The sequence below is a fragment of the Ambystoma mexicanum genome, chromosome 8, assembly GCF_040938575.1.
Source record: "Ambystoma mexicanum isolate Mex_15411 chromosome 8, UKY_AmexF1_1, whole genome shotgun sequence".
NCBI lineage: Eukaryota > Metazoa > Chordata > Amphibia > Caudata > Ambystomatidae > Ambystoma > Ambystoma mexicanum.
The window spans coordinates 1076120788-1076145181 of NC_090929.1; the positions used below are offsets into that span (position 1 = coordinate 1076120788).

At 45.5% G+C, this 24394-nt stretch overlaps 1 long non-coding RNA gene across 1 annotated transcript in view; it reads left to right on the top strand.

Moving 5' to 3' along the window:
* Positions 1-24394, top strand: part of LOC138472745 (uncharacterized) — a 410520-nt gene that overhangs the window by 243928 nt on the left and 142198 nt on the right. Inside the window, exon 4 of the long non-coding RNA XR_011268671.1 lies at positions 11585-11666. This is a non-coding gene — a long non-coding RNA (uncharacterized lncRNA). The remainder of the gene's footprint in view (positions 1-11584; positions 11667-24394) is intronic.

The window sequence follows — 24394 nt, forward strand, 5'->3', positions numbered from 1 at the left end:
AAAGTAAGCCACAAGGAGAATTTTACCTGAGAGATGTGGCGTTGGGACCACAGGATTTGATAAACAGAAATGAGACCTGGGCGAGCAGAGTACATATCACTTGGAGGTGAGCAGGGCACCACATGCCTTGGGAAAGAGCAGGGCAGCACATCCAAGGTGTGCAGAGTACCATATCCCTTGGGTTTGAGCAGGCCCAATATCCCTGGGTGAGATTGAAGTTTAGTGGTGGAAAGTGGTAGTTGAGGAGGAAATAGCGTTTGATCAGCAGGAGAATGTTGGAAGGAAAAGTGACCAGAGTAATAGTGTGACAAATTGCAGGCACAGGGGAGCCTTTGCCTGTGAGGCTAGGGAGGTGAGCCTGCTACGCAATACCCTCCCTAGGGCTAGAGGCGAGCAGTACCTCACTGGGAGAGACTTCCCCTCTGGGGACAGGGACTCCTGTTTTAATTAGGAACTCCTTAAGTAGGTTATTACGAATACACATTTAAGACCATCTAAGGAGGAAGAATGTCAATAATCGGCAAGGATTTATTGTCAACCAACTATGTCTGTGAAGGAAAACCTAGAGAGGATGCCCCAGAATTGCTTCCGATGTATCGTGTTGGGAAGGAGCAAAAAGACCAGACGCTGAGGGTGACGCAGGACACCCTGAACCTGTACAAGAGAGAAGAAGTGGCATCACCGCCAGTCTGACGTGGTGGACCCAAAAGTCTATGAAGAATGCTGGTATCATGATATGATATGGCATTTGTAACGCACCTATACACAAGTGTTTCAAGGCGTGACGAGGCAAGGAAGGGGGAACAGAGCGAGGGCAGAGACAATGATCTTACTAGGTCAAGTTACATTGGGATCGTGCAAGTGCAGGGGAGGCGGGAGGGGAAAAGTGCCAGGGGAAAGGGGCAGTGCTGTGCATGGGATCAAAACAATAACAAGAAGTGCGGCTGGCAGGTGAAATGGTAAGTGCAGACAGGTGTCCAAAAGTGCAAGTAGGGAGACTGTAGGGTTGCAGATACAGACCCAAGTCCAAGGGTTGCAGTGTGGGTGTGCAAATAGGCGGGCAGGACCCGGGCCCGAATCAGAGGGTAGCCAGGTGACCGGTGCAGTATCAGACACAAAATCAGCAGGGGAGAGGAGGAGAGAAGGCAGAAGCAAAGAGGAAGGTCTTGAGGTGCTTCCGGAAATAGAGATGGTTCTTCTCAAGTTTCAGAGAGGCAGGGAGGCTGTTCCAGATGGAGGCCCTAGCTGAAGAAAGAGATCTACCACCAACTCGTTGCTTGGAGAAGCGACTGACCCTGAGGGAGTTGGAGGTGGAGGAGTGAAGAGCTTGAGTAGGAAGGTATTTGCGAAGAGAGAGTTGGAGGTATTGAGGACCCAGGCCCCAGAAGGTTTTGTGGACAATACAGAGGGTCTTGAACTTAATCCTTGCAGCCAGTGGGAGTCAATGCAGAGATTTTAGTGCTGCAGAGTTCCGATCCCTGTGCTGGAGGCCAAGGACACGTTTTGCAGTCCTGTTCTGGATGAGTTGCAGAAGGCGGGGAGTAGAAGCAGGCAGATTTAGAAAGAGGCTGTTGCAGTAGTCCAGCCTAGAGAGAACCAGAGCTCTACAGACGGTGAGCTTCAAAGGGTTTGTGTCCTCTGACGTATTCCTTATCTTTGATATCTTTGATAATTCGTCTCCAGCTTGCTGGCCTTGGAAATTTTTTCTCTGTAGAGGGCGCTGCGCATCGACGTCCGCTGAGTCGATGTCCCTCGACAGCCACCGTATCGGCACTGACGTCACCATGCCCATAAATAGCCACGCGCGGCGTCCGTTGCTCAGTTCCGTTTTTCCACGCTTCGTGGGGCCTCGGAATAGCGTTGCTCAGTTCAGTCAGATAAACCTCTTACATTTACTCGAAAATACCAACTCGTTCTCGATGGCTTCTTCATCGGAACCAACAATGCCACAGTCCGGCTTCAAAAAATGTCGAGACTGCGGTAAGAAAATGTCGATAACAGATTCACACAGGATCTGCTTGCGGTGCTTGGGAGTCGAGCACCATTGTTCGGAGCGTGAGGACTGCATGTCCATGACGGCGAAAGCCTTGAAGGAGTGCAAGGGGAAGCTTGTGTTACGCTCACCTGACTCCCACGGAGGCGCTGGCCTGGTTCGCGCTGCTGTGACCTCTTCTAAGGTGATGCGCAGGGTTCGGAAGATGGACTGGACCGGGCCCCCAAATCTGGCTTGCCTGGCTCGCAGAAGTATCCTTCTGTAGGCGTAAATAGGGGATTAACTGTCTGCGGGGTAATGCAATCGGCCTCCCACTTTCCCCTCTCACCCTCCTCGAAACCCTTCAGTGATTTCTCGTAGCATCTCACCTTAGGGTCTGGAAGGACGAGCTCTCCATCCTGCTTCTGATGCAGGGGCGCGTTGGTATCCAGTTACTTCATTGGATTTTCGGATTGGTGAGAACCAAACTTGCTTGGCTTCCAGGTAAGTTTTTTGATAAGAGGTTCCCCTTGTGTCCATGCATTAATGTACTAATGCTAGTGTCTTTTTCCCCATAGGGGCCGGGGTACGGAATGCCGGGGAACCGGCACCGACCTGAGATGTGAGGTGAAATCCTTGTAGAAATCTGAGCGTTTTTTGGGAAATGTCTTTTCATTCGCTCATTAACGCTGATGTCTCTTTTTCCCCTGAGGGTCCGGGGTCCGGGAATGCCAGGATGTGGCGCGGACCCGAAATGAAGAGGGAATGAATCAACAGGTAAGTCTTAACATGGAGATTTAGCTTTCCTTATTCCCTTCTCTCTCTCACCTTTTGTTCTGATCTTTTTCTCCCTAGGCGCTGGGGCGTGACTGCGAATCCGGATGATCGCTGCTGAACATGGAGGCGCCCTGTAAAGGTGAGTGGAATGCGGCGCTGCAGCGATCGACGCGATGAGCTTTTAAATTAAAGTCTTCCTTTTCAGGATTGTCGGCGAGATGTCTCCGGGATGCGGATTTAGCAGGTAAGGACTTTTCCTTCTTCTGTTCTCTTCTTCTCTTCCTTTGCAGGTGATCCAGGATGATGGCAGGCGTGGCAGAAGTCAGGATGCAGGAGCAGACACAGTGAGCGTCCAGCTGCTAGATGCAGAACAACGCGAAGCACGTGTGGCTGTTCGGGTGGGGTTTAAATAGCCTTGGAAGAAGTTCCAGGTATGTATCCTTCCTCCAATCAGGTATGTATCCTTCCTCGACCACGCCCAGATGGTAAATTAGTCCCACAAGTAAAGTAGTTCCTTTCAGGCCTCAAGGAGGCCGGTATCCTGCAGCATGGTCTGCATCAGGTAAGTGCACCCAAGCACTCCCATAATGAGCCTGGCGCCTATGGCGCCAGGACTGATGTCTTTTATGAGCCTGGCGCCATAGGTGCCAGGACACTGTCCAAAGGGCCCCTATATGGGGTTGCTGGGTCCTTCCTTGGGGACTGGATGTCCGCTTTCGGGGACGCAGGGCTTGAACTGGCTCCCCGGGAGCGGGCATCATGACAGCTCGAGAGAGGTAAGTCAGTCAAAACCTCCTCGAAAGTTTCTTCGGCTGAGTCGAGGCATTCGTCTCCTCGCCGTCGAAAGCATTCCCATTCTAGATCTCGAAGTAGCTCCCACCATTCATCGAGATCGAGACACTCAAAGAAGATACGTCGAAGATCCCCTTCCTCGTCATCTTCTGTTTCCCCAGAAAGGGTCTCCTGCCCCACAAAACACAGCTCTCAGGCTGAGTGGGAGGAATTCACGAAGAAAATGCAAAGCGTCTTCGAGAAAGCGGCCTCGACCCCCTCGAAGACAGCTGAGGGTGATACCGCGGGTAAAAAACCCAAAAAATCGAAACGCAGCGAGTCGCTGCACCCGGCGAAAGAGTCCACGTGAGAGCGCCACGGGCCATCGGGTAAGAAGGCACCGTCTTCGAAGATCCCTTCGACGCATGGATTGGCGCTATCGATGCCGTTGTTGAAGGGTTCTTTGACGCGTCAATCGACTCGACACCATCGCCGATGCCGATGAAAGAGAAAACCACGGTTACTTCACAGCCAATGGTAATACCAAGAGCCTCCGGCATGACGCTGAGACCGTCGTCGACATCCTCGAGTAGGATCCCGATCCTCTCGAGTTCTTCGAGGCCTCTTCCAGTTTTCTCGACGCCTTTCTCTGCGCCTTCAAAGCCTGTCACATCGACGTTGATGACATTGACATTTTCTCGCCCAATAATGACGAGTTTGGCTCCTTCTGCCTTAGAAATGGGTTTTACACCATTTTCGAGGTCAGAGTACCCCAGATTATCTTCAATCTTTGAAGAAGGGGAGGATTCTGACCAGGAAACCTTCGGGTTGCAGAGGACCACACTACCTGTTTCAGAGGATTTTACCTCTGAGGAAAGAAGGTTGAAAGACCTACAGGAATCATTACATGAGGCAAGTGAGCTGGACACTTCCCCAGAAGTGGAATTTGTTAAACCAGACCCAGGGGAACATGCCGAAACACCCTATAGAACCCTGATGGCAATGCTGAATTTATGGGTTGGTCTGCGCCTTCACCTGTTTTTCAACAGGATGACCTGACAGACATATTAGACAAAGGTCCACAGGAGGATCCTGTGGTCCCCTTCCATGCAGCCTTGCAAAGGAAGATTTCATCTAATTGGGAAACTCCTGAGGTTATCCCTGCAGTCAATAAAAGATTGTCAGCCAAGTATAGGGTAGCTGCGGCTGACCCTGAATACTTATCAAAACATCCGACTCCAGAGAGCCTGGTGGCTCAAGCGGCAACTTCATCAAGCAGCAGACCCGCTTACCCTACTGTCCCACAGGATAGAGATGACAAAAGGTACGATTCTATGGCAAAAAAAGTATTTTCTGCTTGTAGTATGGCGTTGAAGCCCATCAACGCCACCTGTATGCTCGCCAGGTTCAGTCACACACTGTGGGAGTGTGCTTCATCAGCAGCTGACTGCATACCCGAAGGAGAGGAAAGGGAAGCCTTCCTTAACATTATTAAAGATGGCAAAGATGCCATTTGCGAGTCACTGATTCCGCTGACAGTATCAGCAGGGCCATGGCGGCAAGTACGACAATCCGCAGGCATGCGTGGATGCGAAGGTCTGGCTTTGCTCCATATGTACAGGCCATACTTTTGAATATGCCCTTTGACGGCTCTTCTTTATTCAGTAAAAAGGCTGATGACAGTCTGGAAAAGTTGCAGACATCTAAAGCAGCGGCAAAATCTTTAGGAGCTGAAATCCGCCAAACTCCTTTTCGCCCCTCAGGAACCTCTGGGAGAGGAAAGTCCTTTCGCTATTATTCCGCATTCGGGAAAGGCAGAGGACAGCCGGCTCAAAGAGGCCAAAGGAGATCCACCCGAAGTGGACGGGTCAAAAGTACTAGAGCCTCAGCAGCAGCAGGTGCCTCTTTACCCTCGCCATCTGCATCAGCCGCCCCCAAACCACTCTGAGGTCTTTCCACACAAAACACCTGTAGGGGGCAGGTTAACTCACCATCTGACGGAATGGCAGGCTATAACGTCAGATGCTTGGGCATTGGAGACAGTTGCCCAGGGTTACTGCCTACCCTTTCTACACATCCCTCAGAGTCATCCACCGGGGCACAGCTCTCTAAAGGTTCCAGATCCGCTCCTCTTGCAGGAAATGATAGACCTGCTAGAGAAAGGTGCCATAGAACCGGTACCTGTAGCGGACAGGAACAAGGGCTGGTACTCCCCCCTACTTTCTCATACCAAAGAAGGACGGAGGACTGAGACCCATCCTGGACTTACGAGAATTGAACAAGTTCCTCAGGAAGGACAAGTTCAAGATGGTAACTCTCTCTCCAGCTTCAGGACTGGCTGGTATCTCTGGACCTTCAGGATGCTTATTTCCATGTGCCAATCCATCTCAAACACAGGAAATATCTGAGGTTCGCAATTGGCGACTCTCATTATCAATTTCGAGTTCTGCCCCGAGGGTCTTCACCAAGCTAATGTCGGTAGTGGCTGCGAGTCTAAGGAGGGAAGGGATCCACGTCTACCCCTACCTGGACGATTGGTTGATCAGAGCTTTATCTTCGGAACAAGCTCAGAGCCAGCTAGATTATGTATGCCACTTCCTTCACAAACAGGGCTTCTCCCTCAATTTAAAGAAGTCACAGATGATACCATCACAGAGACTCCAGTTCATTGGAGCGGTCCTGGACACTTCCCTGGGAAAAGCCTCGCCACCAGAGGTGAGGGCTCAAGATACTCTGCAGATGGTCTGCAAGTTCCAAAACGCCCAACGTCTCCCAGCCTTCGACCTTTTGAGGTTGCTAGGCCTCATGGCATCCTGCATCTTCCTTGTGCCAGAGGCTCGCCTGAGAATGAGATCTCTTCAGTGGGCACTGAGAACTCAGTGGTCGCAATTCTCAGGGAGAATGAGAGATCTCCTCCGGATTCCGGACAAGGTAGCACACGACCTGCTATGGTGGGCCTATCCAGAGAACATCTTGAAAGGAGAACTGTTTTGGCAACCATGGCCGGAGATAACAGTAGTCACAGACTCCTCACTCACGGGGTGTGGAGCCCATGCCAACGACTTGACCATCAGCGGTCGTTGGTCTCCATCGGAGTCCAGACTACACATCAAGCTATTAGAGCTGAGAGCGATCAGACTAGCGCTGAAAGCTTTCCTGCCATCAGTACAGGGGAGAATAATGACGGACAACACGGTGGCCATGCACTACCTCAACAAAAGAGGAGGCATAGGGTCACTGCCACTGTGCAGAGAGGCAATGCAACTATGGTTTTCGGCAATTCACGAAGGAATCTCCCTATCGGCAGTCCACCTAGCCGGAGACAAGAACTTGACAGCGGACGCTCTGAGCAGGCAGAGCACAGTCTCCCACGAGTGGGAGCTAGCTCAGGAAGTCCTTCAAGAGATCTTCGCCCTTTGGGGAACCCCTCAGGTGGATCTGCTCGCCACCAGCACCAACAGGAAGTGCGATCTGTTCTGTTCAAGGGAATTTCCCCCGAGAGGAGCTCTAGGGGACGCGTTCTTAGTGGACTGGGAGTTCCCACTCCTTTACACGTTTCCACTAGTCCCTGTTATTCCTCAAATGATCAGGAGGTTGCGAAGATTCCAGAAAACCATGATACTAATTGCCACGGACTGGGCCACGAGAACGTGGTACCCGGACCTTCTAGATATGTCCATCTGCCCTCCAATCCGTCTTCCACTTAAAGAGAATCTTCTCTCACAGAAGGGAGGTCAGGTTCTCCATCCAGACATCAGAACCCTCAACCTTCACGCTTGGCTTCTGAAAGGGTGAGGCACAAGGATTGGGACCTCCCTGATGACGTCATGGAGGTGTTGCTTTCGGCCAGAAGGCCAGCAACAAAGTCTTTATACCGCTGCCATTGGAACACATTTTGCAGCTGGTGTAGAGAAGGGAATATCGACCCTTTTTCATGTGGTACACCAACGGTGTTATCGTTTCTACTCTATTTGGCAAACTCAGGCCTTCAAGTTGGCACTGTAAAAGGCTATCTCGCAGCGTTTTCAATCTTCAAGCACACTGCGGAGGAACCATAGTTTTTCAAACTACCTCTGGTAATTCAATTCCTCAAGGGATTAACTAATGTTTATCCTCCAAGACCATTCCAAGTTCCTTTATGGGACTTAAATTTAGTCTTAAACTTCCTAATGGGTACTCCATTCGAACCACTCCACTCTTGTTCGCTGAGATTTCTCACACTTAAAACTGTCCTATTGGTAGCACTAACATCTGCTAGGAGGGTGAGCGAGCTACAAGCTCTCTCTTGTAAACCCCCCCCCATACAATTTTCCATAAGGACAAAGTTGTCCTACAGGTGAAGCCTAATTTCCACCCAAAGGTGGTTTCTGAATTTCATATTACTCAGAAAATTACCTTACCTTCGTTCTACCCTCCTCCCCATCCGGGGAAAGAGGAAGAAAGGCTACATAGGCTGGACCCAAGACGAGCTCTGAGCTTTTACATCAGCAGACTGGCTAGGATTAGGCAAGCAGACCAACTGTTTGTAGGATACTCAGGTCACAAGTTGGGACTACCCATAACAAAACAGACCATTTCCAGGTGGATTATTTTGGCCATTCTGGAATGTTACAAACTGGCAGGGAAAGAGCCACCCCAAAATCTTAGGGCTCATTCAACCAGGGGCATTGCATCCTCTTCGGCCCTCCAAAGAGGGGTACCGGTCCAAGACATATGTGCGGCTGCCACATGGTCGTCCGCACATACATTCACAAAATGTTACAACCTGGATTCCTCCACTAGTCAAGAGACCAGATTTGGCAAAGCCGTATTACATTCGGCTCATTCCTAAAAGGGATACATGACATTATTACTCCCACCTCCAATTACATGCCACTGCTATGGGAGTCTATCAAAGATAAGGAATACGTCGGAGGACACAATCCCTTCGAAGAACAAGTTACTTCTTACCTTGTAACGTTCTTTCGATGGGATGTTCCTCCGACGTATTCCTTATCGCCCCTCCCATCCATCCCCACAGTAATACTTCCCTTGTGGTTGCAGCTTACGCTCCTTCAAGGTCAATAACCAATACAGGCATGACTTATCTTATGCTACAACACGGAACTGAGCAACGGACTCCGCGCGTGGCAATTTATGGGCACGGTGACGTCAGCGCCGATATGGTGGCTGTCGAGGGACATCGACTCGGCGGACGTCAACGCGCGGAGCCCTCTACAGAGAAAACATTTCTGAGGCCAGCAAGCTGGAGACAAATTATCAAAGATATCAAAGATAAGGAATACGTCGGAGTAACATCCCATCGAAAAGAACGTTACAAGGTAAGAAGTAACTTGTTCTTCTGGAGGAAGGAGAGGAAAGGAAGAATACCTCTGAGGAGGTGCAGTTGGTAGTTTGACTTCTTAGAGACGTCAAAGATGTGAGGCGAAAAGGAGAGTGTGGAGTCGAAGATGACCCTGAGGTTCTTGGCCTCACAGGTGGGAGCAGGAAGAGGGCCAAGGGAGGCCGGCCAGAGAGTGACAGCAAAGGAGGGTGCAGGTGTGCCAATGAGAATCTCTATCTTACTGGCATTAAGGCAGAGATTGTTGGCGGCACACCACTCCTGGATAGAGAACATACAGTCAGAGATGAGAGAAGGAGAAGAGGTGGCAGAGGGGAGCCTGAAAATTAGCTGAGTTTCATCCGCATAACACTGAAAGTTGGAGCAGAGATCAGCAATGCGGTTGGCGAGAGGTGCCAGGTATTGGTTGACCAGCCAGGGAGAGCGGTTAGACCCCTGGGGAAAACCACTGGTAAAGAGTGAGATAGCGGAAAGGAAGGACCCAAGTTTGCTGGAGGTAAATTTCTCCACTTTCTGCCTGTTTTTTTTGGTGCTATTACGGCCAGCACTATTACGGCCGGCGGTAGTAGCGCCGAAAATCCCCATAGTTCTATGGACTCTTTAAAAAAAATAATAAAGAAAATGGGGATTTACCGTCTTGCCACTACTCGGATCCGGTGCAATTTGCGCCGGACCAAGTAGCGGTAACGCTGTTTGTGATGGCGGTATCCCGGTGCAATTACTGCCGGCATACCGCCAAGGTCCGAATGAGGCCCAAAGAGTCAAGACTATACAAAGAGAGTAATAATCATTACTGGCATGCTCGTCCCAGTAGAGCTAGTCAAGAATATATGAAGAGAGTGATAATCCTTACTGGTACAATCACACTCATCCCAGTGGAATGAAGGTGGTAAGAATATTTGAAGAGAGTAAAGATCACTTCAGGAATGTTCAGGTTCGTCCCAATCAGGACAAAGTGTGAAAAGAGAATAAAGAACAAGAAAATCAATGTTGGAATACTTATACTTCCTTCAGTCAAGAAAAGGAATTGGGCATTAAAGAAAGATGAAAGTTTAATTGTTAATAAAGAGAAAAGAGTAAATTATTCTCCAGAAGGGAGAAAACTGAATCATTCTCTGTGTTTGTGTTGTTTGAATAGTGATAGGGAAGAGGTTAGTTTGGATGGTGTACTAAAAATGGCTTTGGACACTCACTGACAAGTACCTTATTTAGTTTGGTCAGGTAGCGAAACCCTTTAGTGTAGGGATAGGAGTTTTTCATCTTTAAATTAATTGATGCAAACAGTGAGATGGCAAAGCAGAGTCTGTGTCCTTCTGACCCATGAGCTAAGGCCAAAAGGGACAAAGGAGGTAGGGAGAGACAAGAGTCCCACAGAGAAAGTGGGAAGAAGGCGGAAGGGACCAGAGGGATGACACAGGGGCCGACGGGGTGAAGAGTGGCTGGGAGGCAGAATAGAATAGGTCGGTTAGATCTCTCCTCCCTTCTCTACCCGGCCTGCCAACTGGCCAGACTTTGACCCACCAAACCAGCCAAACAGACCGCTGGAGGAGCTGAATCAGGGTGCAGGTCCCTGAATCCTGGGGACCTTTGTTGTGCTAGAAAGGTTCTGGCGAGAATGGGGGTGCAGACTTCACACGAGCGATCTCACAGGGGCTGTTTTGATACTGAAACTCTTAAGAATATACTACTTATTTGACTCGTCTTTATTATTTTCCCCAACACGTTGTTAATGTTCCCTGAAAACCACTTTATTTTTAGTTGATGTGGGTATACGTGGTCATTGCGAACATCCTGACAGCTGCCATGGTCAGGGGCTGTGCTTAAATCACTTGGCACCTTACATTAGCATGCAGTGCACTTTGCACTTTAGCATTATACACCTTTACAGAAGTATGGCGTTTGTTTGGTGTTTGCTATAATCTTTGCACTTATGAATAGGTTTGGCATTTATGCACTCAGCATTTTGATGGATGGGTAGTAGTTCTCGCACAAGTCATTTTAATGTTAATTTTATGTATTAGGTAGACCAATGTATTTTTAACATGTACAATGTGATTAGAGATGTACTTTTGTTTTTATGAGGAGCATCATATGAGAGGTCTTCCTTTTGTGTATATGTTTATTGTTGTGAACTGTGTAACATGCTTCAATTGATGTCCATTTCACATTTGTATTGCATTTTTTCTGTCTAGAGGCCAACAAGAGTAGTCACATGTTGGCCCACACCTGTGTAGACTATGGTTTTATCGAATTAATGACAGACAATTGTGTTTCACAAATTAATTGGTTTACACAATAAAGTACATTTTTATGCTCAGAAGTGTGTAAGTGGCATTAGGAAAAGAAAGTTAATAAGGATTCTTTTTTTATATCAGTTTAATATTTTTTAAACATTTATTTCATACAGTTTACATAAACTTGAAATATTTACATCAAATAAAAACGACCTAAACTCTGTAAAGTGAAATTAAAAGAATAAGAAAAGGAAAGAGAAAGATTGTGACATGTAGACAAGCAGATGGCTTATAAAAGTCCAAGGCTCAGCCAGGCTAAGCGAGTCTTTACTCATTATTGCTTGTAGATTTCCCTAGTTCCAGCTTATTTTGTAACTTTTCTAGATACCTCAAAAGTGCTATTGTTAAAGTTTTACATTCGCTATTATGCATTTGACGCCACCAGTCCTCACTGCTACAAGTCAAGCATTTTTCCTTCTCTTTCCCTAGGTAGAATGTTCTCAGATTTCTTAAAGACAGACAGAAGAGGATCAGATGTTTTAAGTTTTCCTCTGTGATTACAAAATCTGCGGTTCGTATTTTCAGATTGGATCATTCTTTAAGATTTCCTTGGTTTCATATAGATTCTATCTGAATCTCAAGTACATCTTTCTCAAGTGTTTACATGGCCAAATGACCATGTATTTGGGAATTGTGTTGAAACTTTTGGCTTCAGCAGGCGAATTGACCATACATTTATGGTTTGATCTTTTTTCCACAGTTTCGATGCAGTCCAGTTGCAGCAGCTTTTTCTTTACTGCATTTGGGTTGGCCCGTAATGTTTTTTCATCCGTTGCCAATTGCTTCAAGATGTCTTTGCAATGATGTCTCCACATGTTTAAAGCAGTCTTGCTCTCTTGGTTTCTTTTTGGATCAATTAGAACTTCAAAAGGTGCTAGTTCCAGTTCCACCAAGGTCTTCCTATATAAGGTTAGTTTATTCTAGCGTTTAATGTGGATAAACCCATCTCATACAGGACGCACGCGGTAGGAAAACCTTGCGGTAGCTGCAACATTTGTTTCCAGAACTTGCTTTCGCACCTGGCCAAAATCTCAGACGAACACCCGAACATAGTTTCTGCTCCAAAGATCAGGATGGGGGTCACCTTGCTTTTATAAAACTTTATTATAGGGATGTAGGAGAATTTCCCATATTTTTTTTTGAAGGATCATGCCTTGTGTTGTTAACTGCTTGCAATTACTTGCAATCTTTTTCATCATTGGGTCTTCATTTATGCTTGAATTTATTAACGTCCCCAAATACCATGTGTATGTTACTTTGCTCAAGGCTTCGGCTCCCAATGTCCAACTCACCTTATTTGTCTTTGTTTGACCACCTGTCTTATTCTCGAGGACAAGTAGTTCTGATTTGGCTACGTTGATTTCGAGCCCTAAATCCTCGATGAAGATCTTTAAAGCATTAAGCTTTCTTTGGAGTCCAATGGGTGTGAGGTCTAGAAGGACCATGTCATCAGCATAAAGGATCCAGCTGATGCGTTTCCAATTCAGCTTTGGGGGAAATGACACTACACCATCAAATGCGGATCGACCTCTGAGATGTAGAAATTGAAGAGTGTCGCTCCTAAGGGGCACCCTTGCATCACCCCTCGTTCTGCTTTGATGGGTTTGGTTAGATGACCGTCGCTGTCTAAGCGAATCTGTATTTGTGTCTCCGAGTACAGTTCTTTTATGGCCTGGATGAGGCTATGGCACAGCCTCTCGATTTTAGTTTTAAAGGCGTCTATTTTAAGCAAATTTAAAATAAGATTTAGACTACATCCTACACCTTTTACAAAGCCTGTCTGTCGTATATCAAAGATCTTATTTAACTTTATCCATCTCGATAGTTGATTTAGGAGTAGACTTGCAAAAACTTTCCCTACCACATCCAAAAGGGCTATAGGCAGATAGTTGGCTGGATTTGTACGGCTGCCATTTTTGAAGATTGGAAAAATAATGCCCAATTTCCATGTTGTTGGGATGCGGCCTTCTTTTGTTATATTTTGGAAAAGTATAGTGCAAAATTCTGTCCATTCTTCAATGTTGTTTTTGAGGATTGCATTTGAAAGCCCGTCTGGGCCAGCTGCCCTCGAGGAGTTGATCTTTTGTATGCAATTCAGGATCTCATCTCGTTCAAAGACTAGATCCCATGGCTGACTTACATCCAGACTTGGGCAAGAAGTTTCTTTCCTTTTTTCAAATAGGAGTCTGTAGTGGCTTGTCCATTGATCTTCATTCACCATGTTTGTTTACGTGGCTTTTTGCGGATTCTCCAGCTCATTCACTAGCGACCAGAAGCTTCTTGGATTGTTCTTATTCAAAGCCTCTAGAATTGCTTCCGCACCTGAATATTCGGTATGCCCTTGGTGAGAAGTAGCAGACTCGGGCAAAGAATTAAGTAATACAGAAGGGGTAGTACTGCTACGGAAAAAGGCTCAACCCGATTTTGTCATTGAATGGGAGAAAACGTATTCATTGGGTCGGGGAACCTTTACTAATTTTACTAATGGAATGTATCCCAAAGTTCGTAGCCCGTAAAGTTGTCCTGGAAGAAAACCCACGTACACGTAAGGGGCTATGAATATAAATTAATTGTACTGAAACAAAAAGTTAAGTATTCTTGTAAACAAAAACAGAATTTCAAAGTTTCAAGCCAAAACATATAATAGTGTCATTAAACAAAACAATATTGAACATATAATGATCCTTGGATTAGTGTGATTTGAAAAAAGTCAAGAAACGCAGCATAAAGTTTGAACATAAATGTTTTCAATGAAAATCAAAGAGCACAACATAAAACATAAACGGAGCACATAGGTGTTCCAAATGTGCAAACGAATGAACCCATATTGTGCATCTGTCAACAACTGGTGTTCTTAAAAGGTGCCCAGATTCAAGGTATCTGGTGCATAAACTGGTCTACCATGCATCTTTAGTGGAAACGTTTTTATGAGATGCCAACGTCGCAGGGGGTAAAGTGATGGTCACGCCACCAATTGTGTAAAAATCGCATGAACCATATTAGTCACAGAACCCCAACTAGTAGGTTCATTAGTTCCCCTTGCGTGAGAATAACGTTTCGGCGGCAGTAGTCATCCATCTTCCGGCTGCGTCAGAGGGATGTGTGTTAATGCATGTTAGCCGCCTTCTTCAGGGCAAGTGATCGGCCCCTATAGTAAAAGATCCAAGAGAAAAAAGTAATAAGTCTAATGTCCTCTTGGTGACATTGTGTTTCCTTTCTGGACACTTCTAGGCTAATTAGTAAAGAAAATATTATATTATTTATACGTAAGGAGAGTTAATTGATAGACAATTATTCAAAGAGAGAGGGGGCTAATATAAACACAGGGTAGTACTACCTCTGGAACACTGTGTTGGGCGTATTGAATAAATGTCTCACCACAGAAGCCTTGTGGAGACTTTCTTGAGTGGGTAGACTTCCCGGTTTGGACTCTGCAACTGTCAGGACTGTTCACCAGTTTGTAACGGGGGATAGACGTGCTTCCCCAGCCGGAGTGCGTGGTTCTTGCTTTATTACAGATTGGTTTGTCTCTGTGGAAAAGCAAGAAAAGAATGTATTGTTTTGAAGCCATTTTAAAATCTCTGTGATGGGAGTGCATGCGTAAATAAAAGACCCCAATGCTTCATGCTTTGTGCAGCAATTGGACTACATGGGGTGGATATGGAGGCCATTTTGGGTGAAAAGCAGGGATGAACTGGACGTATTGCCAGTATGCATTCAGTAAAAAATAATAAATGGAGAGTCTATGAGAGGGATACCTCAGGGCTGGAGGTACGTCCCTGGAATCCCGTAAGGTCCTTTAATCTTGAAAATCACAGCGGCATTTGACTCGTGGCCGTGTTCCAAGATGAGCACAGCATCATGTGTGTCCTGTAATGGGGGCGAGAGAGAGAGACACACACACACAGGGGGTGCCGTAAGATAGGGGTGAATGGCAACCTACTGTTCACTGTGTGTTGAAACTCCGCTGGAGTTGTATTGTAATGGAGACTGTATCTATGGATATGCAGCCATGCTTTACCTGGGAGGATTGTTGTTTGTCTTGTGTCCCTCCCGGCCAATGGTACAGCTGTATTCCGGGGCCCGTCTGTGGTCCTGCCTTCCTGCCGGAACAAAATGTGATCCGAGTGTGAGAGGCTAATGCTCGGAGCCGTGCGGCAAGCGTCCGCGGCGCTTCCGAGCTGCATCTACAGTGAAGCAAAGCCGAAGGGGTTGGAGGGTGTGTGCGCCGCTCACCCAATCAGGATACTTGAAATTCTGGTTCCTGATTTGTTGTTTCGTATGGTGTCCGGAAACAGAAACTGTTGCCGGAGCTGGACAAGCCGAATACTTCTAAGCAAGTGCGGCTGCACCAGATATATCTTCATGTTGGGCCTAAAAAGAGGGTAAGTTAAAGACCTAACTAGATGCCCTAACATCGCGCGATCCTCTGTCCGTTCAGTATGCATGTCATGCCCCCATGGGGTATGTGATGCAACCTCCAATCATGGTCTAGAATTGCTTCAGCATCTTTTTGTTCCAACAGCCCACAATGTACTTTGATCCAGTTGTTATAGTTGTTCTTCACTTTTCTTATTTCATATTTGTGATCAAGATTTGCTTCCTTGGTAATTCTTCTGTCAGAGCGCATATCTCTTTTTTTTGCGCGACTTGTGGGTCGAATTTGTGTCTCTGGAATGTCGGTTTATTTCGAGAGCTTTTTTTGTTTGAAACACCTCCAGCAGGGCTTGATATTCAATCGGATCGGTCTTCTCTCCTCCGACTTTCGGTCTTATCTGTTCAGCCAGTGCGTGTATATTGCTAGATTTCAGGCGTAAGCGATTATGGCCTGGTTCTAATGATATTTGCATCTTCCATTGCTCCAAGGTCTGATGGTGTCGCTGCTTCCATTCCATTGTTACCACATTATGGTCACTTTGCGGTGATTTGGTTACATATAAGGCTTTAATTTCCTGTGACACTGTTCCAGATACAAAAAAGTAATCTAAAATGTATTTTTGTGCGCCTCTTTGCCAGGTTACCTTCGGAGGGATGTCGACTATTGAGGCTCCATTCATCATATACAAGGATCGGGTGGCCATTTCTTCGAGCCAGATTTCACTTTTTCTGATCTCCTTATCTTTTGGACCCTTTTTAAGGCTAAATGTACCCAGCAGCTTCATATTAAAGTCGCCACATAAAACAATTTGCGGATTCACATTTTCAATCATAATACCGTCAATGGTGTCCAGAAGTTCCTTTTCAAACTTTTGGTGCTCCGCTGCGGAGGTGTTCCAGTATATATTTAGCACATGCACTGTGTTTTTTCTTCCATTTAGCTTATCTTTGGCTGCTAAACTAGCATATGTGTGGCGAAATGATATGTGAGGTTTTTATGCAAAAAACGCTTTTTTACTTCACCATTATTAGTTGTCCAGACAGATCAGTTTAATTTCTTTTATGATTTATTGTAGGTCTAAATAAAGACAATAGTTGGTTTTCACCAAATTAGGAAATAAGACCCACACAGTTTTGCTGTGTAAGTTTAGCTTACTGGTCTATGTGGGATTGCGGGGAAGCTTGGTGTTGTGTAACCTAAATCACTTGAAACTGCATTCTAGTAATACAGATATTTTGTCAGTGATGACCAAAACCGAAGGTCCAAACAGGGTGCAGTTTGCACTTGCCACTAGAAATTGTCTTGTGCTAATTGACTCTTTGCGAGTAAGAAATTATGTGCTGTGTTATGTGTAGAATTGAGACGGCAAGTGATATTTATGGCCAAGCTTGCAACTTGAAATTTGTATCCCTGGCTCAAACCGTACTGGCCAGCCTTGTAAGATCACAGGTCCTGAACCAGTAGCGGTAGGAAATAACTTGAGTATAAACATTGACTCTGCTTTGTTCATGGCTGCTAATTTCTCTTTCGTAGCTTCAACCAGCTTTTATCAGCTGAGAGTACTACACAAGGCCTTTACATTTCAGCAATAATACTCAAATTCTGATCTTCAATGCCGGATCTCCTCCACAATGTATTATTGTAATTCAGTCATTTGGGCCTCCATGATAGTGATTTTGATCAACTGCAAAGGGTTCAAAATATCGCTGTTCACCTTTTAAAAAAATATAAGTGTTTTGTTACATAAAACCTTAAACACTGTCAATTAGAAGATGCACGTTAATAATTCATGTAACATTACACTTAACAATACCTATTTCACAGTAATAGTTAAAAATATTTACATTATAATTCATAAAACCGTATATTTGGAAGTACGTATTACACAGGTCAAGTAATTCACTAAAATCAATTTCATATTCTTATTTCATTATTACAATTATCACTTTACAATAAGTGAAGGGTTATATATAAAACAAGTATATCGTAGTGGCTAATATTCAACAGCTTCTCAATTTCTGGCCTTATATTGTATACCCAGAGAATATAAAAGCACATGTTTGGTCACTGTGCAGATTATCTAGAGGGAAACAAAAGCAGCGGTATGATTTATCTAAGATGTGGCTGATCTTTGAGCATTGCGTTAGCAAATGTCTGTCAGTTTCCACCTCTAGTTTGCATAACCTAGAAATATTTCTCCCAGGCTCCCATTCTAGATAAAGTAGGCAGTAAGTTTAGGCGTAAGAGTAGCATAAAGCGCCTAGTTTTTCCATCTCTGATGGTCTGGAGATATTTGAAGGGGGCATTGATTGGAAAGGATTGGAATACATATCTCCTATAAAGCGTTTCAAGTTGAGATTTCTAAAATTCTTGTCCCGATCCCATACCCCTGCTTTTTCTTTGATTGCAATCCCAATATTGTCTACGTTTTTAAATCGCAGCCAATCGAGTCTAAAAGCTCGAGCACTTCTTTCAACCAATTTTAATTGCAGTTTTGTGATGAGGTTCATGCATAAAAGGATTCAAATTACTATGCATTGTGTTCAGGTTATTTCCTTCTCTGATTTTTATATACAGAACTGCGCTGTTGATTTTCTTAAGAGTGCTGAGAACCGTTGTACCCAATTCGCAGCAAATAGTTTCTATGGGAGTGCAATTCAGTAAACCAAGAGATCACCATAATTTCCCCTCTAACAGGTCCAGCCACACAATCTCTTTATCCATAAATATCTCAAGACCATTAAGGATACTTGCGATAATACTATTCTTGTAGATTTTCAAGAGGCCCTCAATAGAATAGCCTGCCTTGACTTTTATATATTGCCTTATAGCGTTACATGTTTTGATAGTTTTGGTGATAACATAATTACCTAATTTATCACCATTATCCGTTTCAAAGAAAGGGATGCCAAGGTAAGTGTATCAGTCTACTCTTTCACTTAGTTCATTATTGATCTTCCAGTTAAATGTTTTATTTTTATTTTTTATTTCTTTTATGGAAGATAATGAGTTTTGTTTTCTTATAATTTATTTCGAGACCATTTACTCTGGAAAAATTCTGAAAGGCTGTTAGTGTTCTTTGAAGTCTAATCGGGGTTAGGTCTAAAATAAGAGTATCATTAGCGTGTAAAAGCCAAGAAACTGGTTGCTGGCCTGCTTGAGTGGGGAAATTATGACACTTCTTCAGATTTTCTTGAAGGTCTGTGACATAGAGGTTATAGAGGAGCGGGGCCAACGCACAGCCTTTTTTAAATCCATGTTTAGTGGATATATACTCACTGAGAAATCCTTCCAGATTAATTTGGATTCTCACAGAGGTATTGGAGTACATTTCTCTCATGAGCTGCAACAAGGCTTGGTTAAGTCCCCAGATCTCTAAATTTCCCCATAGGCGTGCTCCATTGACCGTGTCAAAGGCGGCCTTGTAGTCTATGAAGCAAGCATACAAGGTCTGCTCTTTGGCCAGTTTTTCCTCATTTATCAATTAGGACAAAGTCCAAAAGTTAAAGAGTGTGCTGAAGCCTTTTCTAAAGCCTGCTTGCTGGTTCGTGAAAATCTTCTTGTTTTTTGTCCACTGATATTATTATATGATATTATATCTGCTCCATAATGATTTGTGCAAAAAGCTTAGAGCTAGCATCAACCATGGCTAATAGCCGATAATTATAAGGATCTAGTCTGTCTCCCTTCTTATTGATAGGGATGACAATAGATTCTTTCCAGCTCTGTGGGACCTTTCCGGTTGTAAATAAATTTCCAAAAAGTATTTGAAGCACCGTCGCCCATACTTCAGGATCTGCTTTCAGTATAATGTTCGGAATTCCATCAGGGCCGGAGGCTCTAGATGGCTTCAGCTTCACAATCAATCCCTTCATGTCCTCCAGCGTACACGTAAGATCTCTATTCATAGATTCTGATACTCTAGGGTGATTATGGTCTATATTTTCAGGTAGAGTTATACATGGTCTTTATGGCCAATCCAGACAGTTGCTTCAATAGGATTGAGTTCTTTTCTCACGATCAGTGATTTCTGACCAAGAGTTATATAGAGACCAGAATCTCAGAGAATCAGACTCTTGTAGAGCTTTAAAAACATGTTGCCATTGAATTGTGTGTGTATAGAGGCTTTATGATCTCTCACCCCATTTTTGTTTTTAGTTTGAGAAGTTCCCTCTCTTGTGTCGCCTCCAATCTAGAGCGTTTAATTTGTTTCCGCTCTTTATGGCAAGCAATCTTTTTCTCTCTAATAGTCATGTCAAAGGGTTGGCTCGAGCGCGCATTCCTTTTGGGATATGTCTTTTTCCCATAGGATAGCATATGGGAGTCTGCATCTTTTATCACAGTTTCTATACATCTATCTTGGTATCGAAGCCTGTCCATTTAGGTAAATTCAGTATTTAGTTGTTGATTAAATATCCCTGTATTCAAATCATTCCAACAGATTCTGTTACTGGATCTATTGACACTTAAGTCTCCCTGGATTCTATGAAGACTACTTTGGGGATATTTTAAGGTAAACATACAAATGGCATGATCACTAAGTTTATTTTGTATCAGGCTGAAATCACTAGTTTTTGCTAAAACCGCAGCAGCAAGAGGTAATCTATCCAGCTATTTGCACATTTGTTAGTCCAAGTATAAGCGGGAATCCAAGATTCCATATGGCTCGTTGTTAACTGGTAGAGGCCTTGTGTTGGCATAAAATCCCCCCAAGGGGCAGCAGAGGGAGAGGCAAGTAGGACTTTTGGAGGGATAGCCTTTACCCCAAATCTATTGGAAATTATCTATGTCCGCAAGATTAGCTATTTGGTAATTTAGGTCACCCATTAGTATCTATCGCCCTGTAAAGTACTTGTCTTGATATCCCCGCCCCAGCCAGGTGGGCGAGCAAGATGGGGTGGTCAACAGTATCAAACGCTGCTGATAGATCTAATAACACCTACACCCCCACTCCACCCTGGTCGGTCATCCACTACTGCAACCAGTATGCTGTCCGTACCCCGGCCAGGATGGAAACCGGACTGAAAAGGATCAAAGAAGGCACAGGTTTCCAAGAAGGAGCTGAGAAGAGGAGCATTAAAGACTCCAGAAGCTTCATAAAGAAGGGGAGCAGAGAAATAGGGCAAAAGGCAGGATCCAGTGACGGTTTTTTCAAAAGTGGGGTGCACCAGTGCATGTTTCAGCTGCAAAGGAATGATGGCCGATTGACAGGAGTGATTAATAGGTTGGGCGACCCAGGGAGCAATGGCCGGCATTATGTCTTTACACACCGCTAATGGAATAGCATCCAAAGCTGACGTTGATTTAAGCCAAGAAGTGGCCTTTAAGATCTCTTCCACTGAAAACACAGGAAAGGTGGACCATGTCACTGAGGAGGGGGAGCCAGATGCTGCCGAAATGCCGGCCTCAGATCCTGGGTGAGATGACGTGATGGAGTTCCACATTTTGAAATGTTTTCAGAAAAAAAGCTTGATAAAGAATCACAACTCCTGTGATGGAACAGCTCCGGACAGAGATGCTGCTGCAAGGATAGAGAGGGTACAAGTTCAAATGTCTCTCGTGGCTGATTAAGAGCAGCCTCAACTTTGCCTGAGTAGAACCGACTCTTAGCGGCCACAACAGCATTGTGAAATGCAGCTGTGGCCTGTGTAAGGAACTAATGGTGGCAGCAGTAAAGACACAAGTGATCACTGTTCAAGGGTGTTTATTAAACTGTATAATACGTGAGAAAAACTCCTAATCTAAACCTAAATCTGAGATGCAAGCAAGCTACGACCATCAAATAATAAGGCAATCCTAGTGGCATTTTGTCAAATAAAAAGGGCTATACAAATAAAATAGACTATTGCCAATCCTTAAAACTAATACAAAGTAGTGTGGGATAATGTTCACAAGAAAAGAAAGATGTGTTCGCCAGATAAGTCAGGATGGTAGGGCTGGGGTCTCCCTTCCCCACCTTATTAGTATGGGACAAGGCAGGACCTTTGAGCACAGCACACTCCTGGGACTCGCTAGCACAAGGTTACAGTTCCTTTCAACGATGCCAGGACCTTTTTGGGACAAGTCTCTTTCCTGGAAAGCCTCTTGCCTTCCAAGGTCGGCTGAACCAAAACGATAAACAAACAGAAGTTCCTTTGGTAATCTTTCACGTTAGTCGATTGATCTTCACCCCTTTATATAACCCTCAGCCGGGCTCTGATCCCTCTTGCAATGTTGGCCTCCCTCAATTAGCTTCACTACAGCCTTTCACTCAAAAACGTTTCATTCAGAAGTCTCAATGTCTTTATAAACAGCTATCCATTGTGGACATCCCTCAGCCGGGTTCACACTTGTCATCACAATGTTCACAGGTGCATCATTGTTTCCCCTCAATTCGCAGGCATCACTCTGTCAGGTTCACGTTTTCTAGTTTCAAAGTTCATTCAGTTTGGCATCCCTCTGTCGGGTTCACGTTTGCCAGTTTCGCAGTTCATTCACTTTTCTCTAATGTCAGACTTTCGAGTGTATGAGGGGTTTTGCTCGACCCTCGTAGGACCACTTTGACACTTCTCTCTGGCCTCTCTTAAGGCCTCTTGGCTTTCATAGTTTCAACTAAGCAAAAGAGAACCCAAAAAAGGCTTCAGTTGGATTCCTTCAAATGAGTGCCCCGCGACACCTGACCACTCTGCTTGTGAACCTTTTACTGGGGTTTCATTAAAGTTCATTTACACAAGTTCTTTGTTCAACAAGGTCGCTGCCTGCAACCTTGGGCCCAGCACAGTTTGGTTTTTACTATTTATCTTCTTCAACTCACTGGCTGTGCAGAGGTTTCTTGTCTTGTGAGTCGAGGACGGCAACACAGCGGCAAGCGCTTGCTCCCGCTTTGGCTATCAGCACGGGGGAGCCCTGTGTGCCATTGACATCTGTCACGCCACACGCCAGCTGGATTTATCGATCTTATGATTTCCCTTTCAGAGGCTTTGCAGGTCTGAGTTGAAAAGGGAATGGCAGTTCACCCTTCGTCGTCCCCCCAGGTCTCGCTGCCTTTCTCCTCCGTTTGAACTGCCGGTCCAGTGTAGCAGTTTCCTTGTGCATTCGGCCTTGCTCAAAGTGTGCTCTGCCTTTTATCCCTGTGGGGAAGGGATAGGGCTGTCAGGTGTGCCTAATTTTCAATTGTCTGACTCTGCCTGACCCTGGTGTTGGGACATGATAGGTAAACAGCTCTGGTGTTAGTCTGTTGTCTTTCACGGTGTAAGAAAGTGTTCGTGTCGTGGGGTGGAACCTTTTTTTTTGAAAATGTAGTTTTTATTAAGGTTTTCATTTTCATAACAAATAATACAAGCTTGAGTTCAGCAAAGTATACATTACAGATGAAAGAAAAAGGAAAAATGTGTAATACAACTTATTCCCCTTTTGCCGCCTTTCCCTCCCCCCCTCCCTCTCCCATACCATGGTTCGGAGAGCAGTAATAACAATGGAGTCTACTTTGGTGTCTGAAAAAGACGTGACACGGGCAAAGGGCGAAATCGGGATGGGCATGGGTGACTCAACGCGTCAGGGCCCACACATCCGGAGGGCTGTTCCCGGTCTGGGCTATATCTTCATAGTTCTGGTGAGGTGGATGTCTTATGGTGTTTTCCCATACTTATCAAAAAAGGGAAGCCATAGGGACTCTATGTTCGACTTGGATTCATCGAGCAGATGGGTCAAAAATTCCATGTCATATATTGCCCGTGTTTTCGATACCCATTCCTTTTCCCCAGGGGGTTGGGGCGATTTCCACCTTTGGGCCCAGCAGCTTCTGGCGGCTACCAACATCACCTGTAGCATGTGGTCATGTTTAACCTTAGGACCCCCTTCCACTTCAATGCCAAACAACATTAGCCATGGGGATAGGGTCCTCTCCATCCCATCCACCTCCTTTATCCAGGACAGGACCTCATTCCAGTAAGTTTGTGCCACCCGACATTTCCACCACACATGTATATAGTCTCCATTTTCGGTTTGACATTTCCAGCAGTGTGGGTTATATCCCTTTCTCATTTTGGCTATCCTCTGTGGGGGGTAGTGCCATCTATGGATTAGTTTGAGCGCCTGGTGGCGGTATTGGGGTGCAGTTGTGGAGTGGTTGGCCTGTCTACATATTTTGAGCCACCTTTTTTCGGTAACGGGTGCACCTAGGTCCCTCTCCCATTGGAGCTGGGCAGGCGTGGGGTCCCGCGGGATAGAGAGTAGGAGAAAGCTATAAAGTCGTGATATCACCCCTCTGGTTCCCTTGTGTGTGATGAGGAACTTCTCAAAGTCTGTTAGGTCTCGTCTAAATGTATCACCCCATCTGCTTTCGGTCAAGGCCCCCTTAAGTTGTAGGTGGGGAAAGGTTGGGAAGATCCAGAGCTTCCTTCAAGTCCCCCAGCGATATGAACACCCCCTCCCGGCAGAGCTGTCCAGCTCTACAGAGGCCCGCCTCATACCATCGTTGGAACGCTAATGGCTCGTTGATCCCTTCCCAAAGTGGGGGAGCCCAGATGCAACTCAGGGGTGAGGGCCATGTTGTGAGCCATCTAAGGTAACCCCCTTCCTTCCATATGGACCACAGGACCCCCAGGACCGGGTGTCTCAGAATTGTTTTGGGGATACTGGCATTGGGGACCCACAACCATTCATCGAGTGTAACTGGGGAGAAGGGCAGGTTATCTAGTCCCACCCACTGTTTTTTCTGGCTCGTCGTCAAGTGATCTACCAGAATCCGGAGCTGTGAAGCCTTGTAGTATGTATCTAGGTCTGGGAAATTGACTCCACCTTCGTCTTTGGGTCGTATTAAGGTGTCATATGCGATTCTATGGGATTCCCCCCCCCCAGAGATATCGGAGGAGGGTGCGTTT